A 14,535-nucleotide genomic window follows, 5' to 3' on the forward strand; every position below is an offset into this window, starting at 1 on the left:
TGTCGCTAGTCGGATTCTCTAGCCACATTTGCGTTCACACCTGAGCCACATTTGAGCCAATCCACCCACGAGAGGTGGATCTAGCCGGATTGAAATCAAACTGGATACTGCCGGATTCGAGGTGTTCACACTCAGAAAAAACATCTGGATAGGCCCAAATCCCGCTTTAGCCAGATTTTTTTCCCCCCAGTGTGAACGTGGTATTAGTCAAACAAAGCCAGAGCTCTTTGATCACAGAGATGGAGGATGAAGGAGAGGTGGCTCCCACAGTCAAACACGCTGGTGGCAGTATAATGCTGTGGGAATGCTTCAGTGTCCGTTCAGGAGGACTATTTGCATTGAACGGGGTCATAATTTTGACCTTGTTATTTTTAAGAATAGATTTTTAATAGATTACTTTCTTTGTCTATTAAAGAGATTACATAAAATATTTACAAAACCAGCCAGCTGCACCTGCCGTACCTGCAGAGATTTTTTTATTTATTCTTCTCCGGTAGCGACGCCCTCACACCAACTGGGCCAAAGTCAGTGCCTCTTTGTTCAAAGACATTGTTGAACAAATATTTAAATATTTTATTGTCCTTTTTTTTAAATGACAGCCCCATTAAAACCATCTGTTTGGCTTCTCTTCTCAGAGTGCAGAGGGGATGATTGTACTGTTAAATAGCATCGTGTAACCACGACGGCTACATGTTTCAATTATCAGTTCCACAATTGGCCACTTGAGGGTGGCTCTAAAATCTCAGTCAGTCAGAGTTTAATATTGGTGTAATATTTTAGTTTTAGTTTACAGTATGAAGTCAGACATGCTGCAGCTTGGTGAAAATGTTTCAAATAAAGGTAATAATATGAATCAGGCTTTCTGCTCTGACTGTGTTTATGTTTATGAACCATCTTCTTAGCTGTGTATTTTGAGCTCCTGTTGTTGTTGTTGCAGTGAAAGGCCTTTTTGGCTGTGTTGTTGACACGGGCCAGTAGGCGGGTGGATGCTGTGCTTGCTCTTATAAAGATGGCTATTCCTGGGACATGAATGGCTGTGTGATTAGGACCAAAAAAAAAAAAACTAAAAAAACTAAAACAAAGAAAAGCATCATGGCAACCTGCTGCCTTTTCTTTCAGTGTTATTTTTAAATAAATGTTCAGTACATTTTGAATCTAAATTGATCTGGAGGTGTATTGTTAAATAAATGGAGATGCCTAGCAACAGCTGAATTGTCCCTTAAAAGAGTGCATGTTATTTATTTCATTTTCTGAAACACCTTGTTCCACATAAACACACCATTAAGTAACTGACTTTCATCCATTAAGCCCTTTGGTTTGAAGAAACTAATTACCTGCTGTTGGTGAACTGGCTACAGTTAGCAACAAACATCTGCACTGCTGAGCTGAGAGAAGCAGGCCGAAGTAATAAAGCAACATTTATTCAAACATCACAGCACAGGCAGAGCACTAAATCTGAATCAGTGATAGCACAATGCTAATTAATGGAGGATGACTTATAATTCAATACATACTTTTGTTTTGTAAATACATTTTAAGATTCTCCTTCTTAATCATTTCATTTGGATTTGTATTTATTTGCCCATTTTTGTATTCGACCAGTCCTCTCCAGCAATACACACCTGAAAAAAGTAAAGTAAACCTGTTCCTCAAACGGCCACTTGATGGCTGGCTCAAAAAATAAGTCGATCCCGTTCTTCCTCTTAGAATGCCAGATTTGCCAAAGTTAAATTTAAAGTCTCTAAATGTGAGTTAGTGTGTTAGTAGGCGAAACTTTAGCATTGGCTTAACGTAGCAACTTTGCAGTGTTGTTTTATTCTTCATTTTACAGTTAGCAACATTTGTTTAGCTGATTCACCAAACTAATGTTATCTTCATTGCCAAATGTTTGCATATTGCCAAACTAACCTCATAAACAAATAAAAAAAAATGTAGGTTTCTTTTATGGACATGGCTTCATGTAGCAGCAGCAGCAGTGAAGTTTGTTGGTCCCTTAAACTTTTGTAGCCAAGATGGCGACTGTTCAGGGTGAGAATATCCTTTGCTTCATTTGCAACCTTTTAAATGTCAGGAAGTGCACAAGATGTTTCCATGCTAAGCTAACATGGCTGTCACTTCTCTCACTAATAACATCTAAAAGTAACATAGAGGTTTTTATTTTTGCTTTTAATGGTATCACAGCACATACTTGTAACAACATGAGGCACAAATTGGCGATGCACCATTAGCATATTTATTTCTGAGATCTATCAGGCCTCAGTCTCATCTCGTACTCGGGGTTTCTATTAATTGCTCAGCGTTGTTGGCCTGAGAGAAGGCTGCTGAGTGAGAGAGAGAGAAAAGGAGAGAAAGTATAATCACCATCTGTTGTCAAGGTCATTTGCCACACTATAAACACATCCATCATGAGCTGAAAATGTTCACAGTAACTGGAAATGGAGTAGTTAGTCTCGGTGACATTTCACATTCAATATTTGGGATCCTTGTGTAGTATAACAGTGCCGTAAAGACCAGATATAATCATGCATTTGATCTTTTATTCATTTTAGCTACAACTTCCACACATCGCATCATCCTCCAGCAGCTTGACATTCTAACTGTGCAGCCAATCAGAGGAGCTCTCACAAAGCACGCCCTCCTGTCAGTCATGCTTACAGTCATTCAGCGTTGTTTCTACTCAAATGTCAAAGCGAGTTTGCATCTGTGTAATTTCAGCGCATCATGTACCTGCTGCCGCTTCCTGTGTATCATTTTTAGATTTGATTCATTTACTTTTGCCATATTAAAAAAGCAAAACAGCTTTTATAGAACTGAAAGCACCAGGACTTGTTTCATTAGAGTTTAGAAAGCAGCCACCCTGCTTAAACTAGACGATTTTTCTTGGCAGGCGTAGTCAAAACAAATTCAATTCCAACCTGTGTTTAATTAAGCACGATGGACCTGTCTGCACTCCCTATCATAATTTTTTCTCCTTTCATGGCATTTTCATCCCACTGCCCACACACAATGAGCAGCACACTGCACCTTTTTTCTCTCTTTTTATGTTTTTTCTACTTTCAGAATTAAAATTCTGCATTTAAATTTGAAAAGGCAATTCTGTGAAAAATACATAAGTTGATGTTTAAGTTAACATTATTAGTTAATTATCATGCACTTAAAGGAGATTTCATTCTGATGCACTTTTTGTTAAATGAGTGTAACTTCTCTTTACAGTCCGATAGCAACCAATTAGTTCGGCAGTTTTGCATTAAAACGAAGAATATGAATCATCTGTGGAAGCTATAAAACGCTAAAAACAGCCAACCCTGTTCTGCGCGCACCAGATAGGCACGTGCATGATGGCCGAAGTCGCAGACTGCAGCTCGTCTTCAGGCAATGCACGTCCATGTGATTGGGAGGCGTGGCTTCGGGGTGAGCACCGAGAGAAAGGGGCGTGTGTTTACTTTCGAAATCTGGCTGACTCTCTGAGTTTTCAAAATCTCCTACCCTACCTTTAACACTTCACATGAGTTATATTTGATATTTCAGACATCTATGACTTGCTGTTTGTTTATGCTGTTTGTTAGAGGCTAACTCAGGTGAGAAAGTCCACACACACACACACACACACACACATTGCCGTAACCTGCCTTTAGATTTGTAAACATCAGCAGCATGCCCCGCTTACATTTAGCACCAATGATAAATGGTGTGGAAAGTTGCCAGAGGCTGTCGGTTATTGGTTTTTAAAGCAACATGAAGTCCCATTGGAGAGTAAGTCTGACCCAATAACAAAAGAAATGGATTTATGATAAAAAGGCACAGGGAATACAGGAAAGTGAGCAACTCAGGGAAAAGCTGTTTGGATTTGTATTTCACAGCCTTCCCTGTGAAGTGTGAATGAATAGAAATGTTATCTCATGTTGTTGTGTACAGTGAAGCGCATCATATTTAAGAAGAATTTTCGACCACTAGGGGGCAGTAAAGCTGCAAAGAAAACATTTAATACATTTACAGTTTGAGACTTGACAGAGAAAACGTGCGTCTCTTTTGCTGTTGTTAGCGTCACTGTTAGCAGGTTTGTAGAACCGATGTGCCAAAAACTGAGCAAAAAGAATCTACACTGATGATTCGTGGCATTTTAAATAGCCGCTGATCAAAGACTTTTGTTGGCTAAAAACGAAGCTGTCGTCAAGACACTGTAGTTCCTTAAGTAGGTCACAGATTTCTGTTTCAACATTTTTATTTTAAGTATAGAATCGTGGATCATCAAAGCATCAAAATGACATCCAGCACTTCGTTTTGTTTTTGTGTGTGAATACAGTATGACACACAGCAGATGGCGTCCCTTTAATTGTGGCGTTTTGTTCCCTCCGCCTGACGCTTTTTAGTTTGCTTTAAACCTTTAGAGCTGTACAAGACAAAACACACTGTAATCTTTTATCATGAAACACTTTGCTGCCACATGAAGGCGATAATAAGAGGCTTTCAGAGCGAGGAACAGCAAGTCAGAGTGTCATTAGGACTATGTGCCCTTAGTAAATCCAGAGGAGCACAGCTTGGTGTGTGAGTCAGGGCAGCATTATCAAGCTGTCAGCACACACTGAGGCTTAAATCCCAGAATAACAAACCCAGGCTGCCCTTTGAATATGAGACTGTGGTCAGTCAGGAAATAGAGCTGTCCTCTCACTCACCCTGCATTGTTAATGTTAAGTTCAGGAGTCCACACAGAGCGGCTGTCAAACAAACTTTTTAAAGTGTTTGAGTGACACGTCTAAATGCTGAATTTATGCACATACATTTTACACACACACTTCCTTGGCTGTGACACTCTTCAGCTGCTGTGGATGAGCATGAAAGCTTGATTTATCCTGGTAATATCCGTCAGGTCAGCGGGACCTTGGGAAGGCTCGGCCATAAAACAGGGCTCTGGCCGGGCCTTTTTTAATACAGTCTCAGTAAAATGGCTGAAGGTCAACGGCACTCTCACTCAATCAGATAGAAACAGCTCCTGCAGCTGGATGCTGCGTTTCAAGTTGCTCTGAATAAAAGATGTTTAGGAGCCGCGACAGTGCGATGTGCAGAAACACAGATATTAGAAAGATGTCTCCCCCTCGGAGAAGCCGTTACTCTGACATGTGGAGGTATCACTTCTGCAGAAAAGGACGTCTACTGTTACTCTGTGGGGACACAATGAGGAAATACTGCAAATCATTTCTCAGGCGTGATGATATATAAATACAAATAAAACACATGATCATACATAATGCAAAAAGTAATGCTTAGGAACAGGAAAGATGGTCCCATCATCATAATTCTGTGTGTGTATATAAAGAATACATATCAGAATAAAAGACAAATGGCATCACCTTTATTTAGACTCAAATATTTACATTATAGAATGAAACAATAAAAAAAAAAATCAGTTACCCATAGGCCATGTCGGTCCATTTAAACGGGTTAATCCAAATACAGGCAAAGAGGTGGAGAAGTAACATTTGAAGCCCCCTATAGGCCGTAGAGTGAACTGCATAAAAAAAGGTCACCATGGCAACCTGCACTCCTAATAGTCCTGATTGATCCAGGCTTAAACTCAATCATTTTTTTCCGCACATGGCAGCCATCTTGAAAATTATGTCTACATAGGTTAGACTAAACCCTCTGTAATATTGTTTCCCTTAATTAGAATGAAATGAAACTTGGCAGAGATAATGTCCACAAGCTTAGCTACAGCATGAAATAACTTGGATGCTTCAACTGCATCATTTTTAAGGAGATATTCATTGTAAAAGTGTAAATTTTTAACATATGAGAATTTTTTTTTTCATTTTTGCTTTGTGCCATCTTAATTTACAAAGGGCCTGAGGCATACAGATTAATACTTACACAACTGTGCAAATCTCCCAGGTGTTCCCTTTATTATGACACCAAAAGTATTCAAATACACCTTGTGGTTGCTGAGATATACTCAGCATGCCATTTTCAAGCTGATGTTTTAAAAAAAATAGGCTTGGGGTTGAAAGGGTTAAATATATTGTAAATTTTGTCAAAAAAGAAATATAGTAAGATCCAGTCATATTCTGTGTTCCCCACATGATGTATCTGAAGCTGAATCCCAGCTCTTGAGGTGTGTTTTTGGCACGTTATTTGTAACATGTGGCTGAAGGAGTGAAGTGTTTATCTGAAAGAATCATTTATTCAGAAGTGTGTCCTCCAGCAGTCGCTCTGCTTTGTGTCTTAAGAGTATAAATTGCATGAATGTGTGTGTTTTCCTAACTCTGCCTTCATTATGGCTGACTGATCAGCATCTCCATGTGAAAAGCAGCTGCTCTCTTTCTTTGTTCCCACTCAGTAACTATCTGATGACATCTTCAGGCTTTGTGTTTGAAATTGAAAACTTCATTCAGATAGCATCCACTTCAGCTCAAATCACATGCTGAAGAAAAAAACAACACAATGATCTCCAGGAAAAAGAAGCCGTAGTTGTGATTAATTGTGTGTGCATTTTTTTTTTCCATCATTTTTTTGGGAGCACTTTGACAGATGAGTCATGTGTGATGTATAGGGCTTAATTATAGCAGTAAGATCAGGCTGCCACTGCCATCCAGTAGGAATGAAATATAATCTTAACCACATAATCTTAACATGATACATCACTGCACAATGGCACAGTTTAATGTTGCACATTTTTGACCCATAATAGCACAGTTTGTATTGATAACACACCTACTGTTATTAGCACATTAGCTCGGCTAGCCACTGCTAGCTCCCTTATTATTCAGCTACTCACTAAAAACCAAATACTCTTGCACATAATATTCATTTTAAAATAAAAAAAATGTAAATTCTTAAGCAGATTGCTCAAAGTCCTCCTCTGAAATCAGAACTATGCCCATAGCAACGGTCTGTTATGCGTAGCAATGGTCTGTACTTATGAAATAACAGACCACAGGACCCCATTAATTAGTATGATAAGAAATTAGCAGGCATGGATGTTATTATTACTGAATTAAATTTAACCTAAAACCTAAAAATGAATGTTTATTAAAAAAAAAAAATTATATTAATTAATTAAAATATTAATTCTAATAATCAAGTGATAACATGGTTAAAGACAGTTACCAAAAAGAAACTATAAAAACATTTAATATCTTGTGATAGAAACAAAATTGAATAAAATTTCAAATTAATTTATGCACATTGATTTAGTAAACAAAATAAATAAATACTGGTGTGTCTTTTTTCATGCAGCATGTTTATCTGTAATTATGAGTTTAGCTCAGTCTTCGGACACTGTTTGCTCTGCTGGAAACTAGTTATGCAAATTCAAGCTGTGATGTACCTTAGCAGGAAGAGGGAAAATACATTTTGTCAATATGATTTTGAGGAAACGTGGAGATAAACATATGAGCTGGCAGAAAAACGGTGTCAGTGTCTGTCTGCTGCTTGACGAGATTGCTGAATCTTATAAAAAATATAATTAGCACGGCTAATGTGCTCAGACAGCCCATATGGTAATGAGACAATAGACTTTGTTTGAGCGCAGGCGTCATGATCTAAAAAGAAACGTGCAGATTCCTCCCTGTGAGGGACTGTCAGGCCTGCTCACTGTCATTTACAATGACCTTGTCACTTACACTCGGCAGATCTTTGAATTACATCCCATAGCACCCCCTCTAATGCTATCATTACCATTATTAATGGGACATGACACAAGTCATCGCCGCATATAACACTCACTCACAACCGAGGAATAATGGCTTCCCTCTGATGTAATGCAGACGCTTTCTTAGTTAGTGTGTCAGATACCGAGAGCGCTGCAGACTGAACAATGCCAGTGTGCTGGTGGCTGTGCAGAGCAAGCAATGAAATCCAATTTCATCTGCGAATTAAATTCAGCCGTCTGTAATTTGTTTCAAACGCATAAGCTTTACCAATAATATATCTGGTAAAGCACAGCGCTGAAATCCATCTGTGGGTGTACCCACTGTCACTGCATACCTGTGGGGTGTGTTCGGTCTGTAAATCATCCCTGGTTACATGTAAATTATGCAGCACAGCTGATATTAAAGTGGAATTTATCATAAAAACAAACCTTAAGCTGTGCTGGGTTGCTCCCAGGAAACATATTTTACATTCAACAGGCAGTTTACAGTAATATATCATGTATATAAGGTATAGATGATGGCTCACCTTATGTTACCTGGCTGTATACATACACAGAGTCAGTTATTGTTGCATGGCCTTTATGCAATCACCATGTAGTGGTGGGCTGTGTGTGTGTGTGTGTAGGTGGGTGAATGATGAGGGTTAAGGTTTGTACTTGTAAAGACCACTGCACAGTAGCCTCATTATAAGCTACATCTTAATGATTCTATCCATTCTCTGGGATGCTAAAGGTCAGATCAGCATCTTCACGCACCGTCGTTCTGTCTTCTGACCCCAAATGCAGACTTCATAGCATGTTCACTAGCCTGTGCAATATATATAATCAATTTTAATTTAATCACAGCTCATTTAATTAAACTCTGACATTTGTTCCAGCACCCGTTGCAGAGATCAGCAACATCCGATGAGGCTGTGTCACTACTGTATCATAACAGCTGAGGTTGGGCGGTTCAAAAACTACACTCAAACTTGAGCAGTGTTCACATCCAAGCGTCTGTGGACAGCTAAGCAGGAGCTGTGTAACTTTTTCCATTTCACGTCCTAGAGAGTGGTCGTAATTAGAAACAATTTAAGCAGGAAGGAAAGATATAAAGACATTTCCTCCATTGCAGAACCTTCTTTGCTATGAATAAATTACAGTTTAGAGTAACTTTTAGAAAGAGATCTCAGTCAGAAACCTCTAGGATGTCACAGTGGCTCCAAACACACATCATCAGTGACTTCTCTTTAGGAAGTTCACACTGGGGAAATCAATCTGGCTAGAGCGGGATTCGGGCCGTATCTGGATTATCTGGATTGATTTCAGTCCACCTCTCGGAGGTGGATCTAGCTGAATTGGCTCAAATGTGGCTCAGGTCTAGAACACAAATGCAGCTAGCGAATCCGGCTAGTGACGTGATACTTCCGGTTCACGGGGACAGTGTCCGGGTCGTGTACAAAAGCCGCATGTACACAACCGTTGAACTACGACAGCTTTGCCCCAACTTTATTTTTGACAGGACTACAAAGAAATAAACTGCTTTTTAAACCGAAAAAAAATAAAGAACAAGTGACAAAAAAAACGCATGACGCATGTGCACACGTGGTCCTACCTCGGCCTGAATGGACTCTGTATATTAAGAGGAGGACAACAAACAAGTATATTGTTTGGAGGACAACAAACAAGCCGGATTAAGCCGGATTGAGCGTGGACATGTGTGTAATAGCCTGATTTAAAAAAAAAAAGGTCTGAATGTATCCAGCTTAAAGGCTATCTGGATTCAATCCTACTCTAGCTGGATTGACTTTCTCCAGTGTGAACAGGCCTTACTGACACACATCAGTTTGAATCCTGAAGTTCTGCTGCTTCCTGTAGGCAAAAAAATCAATAACTGACCATAGAATGAAATCGGCATAATTTTATATACAAATGTTAAAAATGGATGCTTTGAGTTAGAAATATATATTCAGGAGGCGGCCATGGGAACTCAGTGTCTCTTTACTGTGAGATACTCATGCATGAGAAAGGATTTTCTGGCTTTTAGTGCAGACTTTATAGAATTTTTTTCTGACATTGTAAACCTTTTGACATTAAAAAGTTCTGACACTGTAGACTTTTTGGGCCTTAGACATTAGACTTTTTTACATTGCAGACGGATTTTAGACACTGTGGAACTTTTGACTTCTCTTGACGGGGAGCTAACAATCCCTGGAGTAGAACACTGTTCTTCTCTTACAATCGAAGTTTTGGCACACAACAAGTTAGCTACTAGCACAACTAGTACAACATGTACTGCTAGTGTAGCTCTGCGGTACTCTGGTGTGTTCATCAGCAGCAATACGCAGAGAGGGTTTTTTTGTATGAGGCTCCCTCAGGTTTTGGAAAAATCTGTTTCTCGACATAAATAATTGGTTGGATTGAACTTCTGTGCTGTTTACACGTCAAAGCTTTTGTATCATTTCTAATCATTATTACACATGCAAGCACACATCTTCTTTTCACTGTTAGTTTAGTCTGTGGGCTTGTTGACTGGCTGACAGAAACACACACATCTCATCATTTGCTTCCTTACCTTTACCTCAGAGCCCTGCTGCCACTCCAGCACAGTAATTACCTCGTCCTCCTTTACTGCTAATGAGAAGGTAAAATATGAGCGTCTGGCAACCGCAGTCATTTGCGACCCTCGCTCGCTCCTAGCAGGAGTAAAGGGGGGGGGTTGAGGGACTGAGACTAATTTGTACCCACAAGCCACCACTGAATGATGCCATCTATCGCCCAACCCACCTGCACGAGCGAGCAATACAACACAACCTGAGGTCTGTTTCTGAGGGAGTCAGCCATGCTTGAACATGCCCTCAGCAGATTCCCGTCAGCTCCTGATCTGTTAATTTTCTAAAGAAACAAGTGTTTAAGGATAAAGTTGACCGTTTAACACTGGAGCTGTGCAGTGAGTGACAGCCTTCCAAAGGAAAAAAACCCATCTTGACATGATTGAACAACCATATCCAAGTGAATGACATTAATGTGTGACTTCTCAAAGGCACCTTTCACCTCCTATCAGCAACAAAACATGAGCATTCACATCTAAATGCAGTGCAATGCTTTATGAGCTCATAAGACTCCTCATTCAGCACCCTATACATATTCCCCCTCATCGCCGCTCCCTCTTTATTCTATTATCATTTTTTTATCTGATAGGAAACAAATCAGATTTTTTTTTCCTGTGACAGGAACAAAACTGATTTTCATGTTCATGTTTTAAAGGTTCTAGAAATGCACAGCGATGTAAAAGGAAAAGATTACACTGGTGCCCTTCGGATAGACTCCAATGTCACACATGAGGGGACAAAGAATTTCATCAGAGCGGCGGCGCTCTTTGAAGCAATCAGACACATTTTATTCTTTTTTTGTCGCGCTTCATATTTGCCATAAAATCTTAGAGATTGACTCCCAGCCCCCTTTACCACAGGGGTGAGAAAATCCCATTAGATTAAAAAACAGCACGTAATATTGAAAACATATTAGCAGTAACAGCATGGGTTTGCTGAATGCATTCAGTATGACTGTGATAGTAGAAATGATGCAGCCAGGGCATGAAGAATCCAGAGGATCATGCAAATGCTGACGTTTGTTACACAAATATGTCCATTAGAAAATCATTAGCAGGACGATTACAGTGATTAACTTAAAATTGACTTGCTGCACCAGTACCCTGATGCTAAGGTTTTCTTTCAGGCTGCATTTAGAAAGTACATGTTGGTGGAAGAAACTATTTAATACAGTACTTCTTAAATAGTGGGGCGCGTGAGGTGCCAAGGGAAGCGCGAGAGGCAGGGGGACCTACAGTAGGGTTGGGCGGTATCCACACCCTCCACATTTTACCCCGGTATACGGAAATACTAACCTGGGTTTCCTTAAAATCTGCAGGTATTTTTGTTTGCCCCTGCCCATCAAAATGTCCGGTGAAAGTACAATTAGAATTTTAAATCAAATAAATTACACGTGACAACAGGTCTCCTGCATCTACAGCCCCGCTTATATGCCACAAGTGCACAACAATTGCCGTCGCTTCTCCTTGACTAGATGCTCGAACATCTCAACAGCATGAATTCCTCATTATATTTCAGCTAAATTTACCCTGAGTGCGCTAAACTGGGCAAGATAGCTTGCGTGGTCTCGTCTCCAGTGTCCCTGCAGAGAGAGAGAGGCTTGTCTGCTGAACCACATCAAAACAGCCCATATCGGATAATATGCATTGCAAGTTGTAGAGACACCGCGCACTTTAGATTTTAATTCAAGGTAAAATGCAATATTTGTATTAGAAGTTACGCATGGGTGTCAATTGATGACACTGTTCGATATAGCCTATAGCCTGCTTTTCATTAAAAAGATTCTAATTGATATGCTTTGATATCATTCTTATATATCCTGCATATCATTTATCATTTTAAGCTCCATAAATTCTGAGGGGGGGCATGACAGCAAATAATTGAGAACCACTGATTTAATACAACAATTTACACTAAGCCAAAGTTAGAGACCACATGAAGGTTATTTCTGCGGTTTATACATCTCTCTGTGTTCATGGACGCTCCTCGATGTAAACAAGTGATGTTTACATTTAGCTACTCCTGACACACTCATCCTTTAATTATTCAGCATCAGGTTTATGCAGATCTCCGCTTCTCTTGAGGCAAATTAGAAGCTAACACGCATCTGAGGAGGGGAAAAAATGTTCCCAGACAACCTCTCAGGTGCTGAAAATAAAAGTTAAAAACAAAGTGGCCCCGCCCACGCTGTGCCTTTGTAATTAAACAGGAGACTGTACATCATTGTGCATGAGCATACTTTGACTAGCAATCACTTAGCTCCGAGTAGCTCTGTCTGTTTCAGCCTTTTATCATGTAGCGTTTCTCTAATTGACTAAAAAGTCCAAAGTCTGCTGGAACATAAGCAGCACTGAGAGACTCTTCACAGTGGAATGGATGGATTCAGGCAGTAAACACTTCTGCTGCCAGATCCTCATGATTCTGCCAGACGTGGATTACAGAAACAAGTGAGCATTATTATTATTTTATGGTATCCATATTTTCCTCTTGAGTGCCATATCTTTTCATCTACTTCTCCTCTCCATTCAAGTGCTCCCTTCACTATATTAACTGATTGACTTGGACTTGGACAGTTGTTGTGTAGTAGTTTCTCTGATGTAGCCTTTCCAATTTTGGAATTGACCAATATGGATAAAACAGTGATTTAGATTTATGTGCTGGGCTCAAGTTTGAGTCCTTTACAAGACTCTAAATACTATAAATATCCTCAAGTTTCTGTTTCATTTGTTTGATTGGGTTCTTTTTATCTACTCTCAGCTGTCATTGAGCAGCACTGTACCATACAAACAACATGAAAGGGATGATGTGTGTAAAATCAATGGGCTTTATTTCTCTAAGAAAGGTGAGGTGATTGTAGATTCACCTTTCCTTTCCAGGTCCATGATTATTATCAGGGCATGTACGTGAGTAATTTTCCACTCCTTCCCCTGCTGAAATTACCCACTGTTTTCTCAGTGAACTCTTCCTGTAATTTAAATCCAAGAAAGGAGAAATTGTTTGGGCCTCTAACAACCAGAGCCTGATGAAACTGCAGCGCTATAAAGCAAAGCAGATCAGAAAATGACATCTCCCTATTCAGAATGACTGATTCCTGTCGAGGTCTGCGTGCCAAAAAAAAAAAGAGCGCACGCTCCAAGCGGCTCGTACAGAAGGCTAACCACACGTTAGATAAGGGCCGAGTCCGACTGGTGACACGCCTGGCTCGGGAGGAAAAGCAAATCATGGAGGACAATCTATTCCCACTGCTGCCACTCACTCCGCTGCTGTCAATTCAACGCTGGCTGCTCCAGAGCGACACAGCGGCCTGTGAATACCATTTCCATATAATTATTCCCACATACATTCACCAACCTTTTGGACCACATGAGGTGGGTAAATAAAATTTTCTTGTAAATATACTGAAGGGGTGAGGAAAAGCTAATGGAACGGAGTGTCCAGGAAATGAGGTTTTTGTAGCTCATTGTTGGACGAGTGACCCCACTTGGACGAAGACGTCCTCACGCATGAAGGCCAATCTTCGCAGAAAAGATGGAATAAAGGTGAAAAGAAGTCATCATTATTTGGAGCCTCTGTCAGGTGGCCACCTGAGGAACTGCGCTTCAAAGCACCAGTGCCGTCCTGCCTTTTGTTTTCCACCGAGCCTTAATAAGACAGCGTTTCAGCCTCATCAGGACCACTGCCTCTCTCTCTTGCACTCCCCCACCTGCTGTGATGTTAAAAGCATTTGCATTTCACAGCCACGCTGGTGCGAGTCAAGCTTTCATCGACCTAAATGCCCTCTGTTGGATTTCTTAACATATAATTTAAGCATAAAGCAGCCGGCCCGTCTGTCAGTCAGCGGCTGGCGTTCATAACAATCTTCTCCAAAAAGTAGCTTTTATGTTTAACACATGTTCTGAGGGAGTAATTTGATCAGCAGTAAAGTTCACTGTTTCCAAGCCATGAAGTGGAAACTTTTAGAAAGAGTGAATCATTTACGCACTTTAGCTCCGGCCTTGTTAAACATATTAATAGTTGTGCTTTCCTGCAGCACTGTAATGTCTGATTGTTCAAGAAAAAGCAAACAAAGAGCTGCAGCAGAACCAGCGGCCGCTTCCTATGGCGACGAGAGAGCGGAGAAATCAGCGGCACCTCAGCCAGTCTCAACAGTAATCTGCTGCTTAGATGTGAATGTCTGCTTTCAAATGGTTGTTGTGTTATTCAGGAGCACTTTACAGCACTTTACTCAGACGGAGGTGACCTGTGTTTGCTCTTATTCCTTTATTTCAACTTTTTCTTCTCCTCCTTCTCCTGCTCCTT

The sequence above is a fragment of the Parambassis ranga genome, chromosome 2 (assembly GCF_900634625.1).
Source record: "Parambassis ranga chromosome 2, fParRan2.1, whole genome shotgun sequence".
Lineage (NCBI taxonomy): Eukaryota > Metazoa > Chordata > Actinopteri > Ambassidae > Parambassis > Parambassis ranga.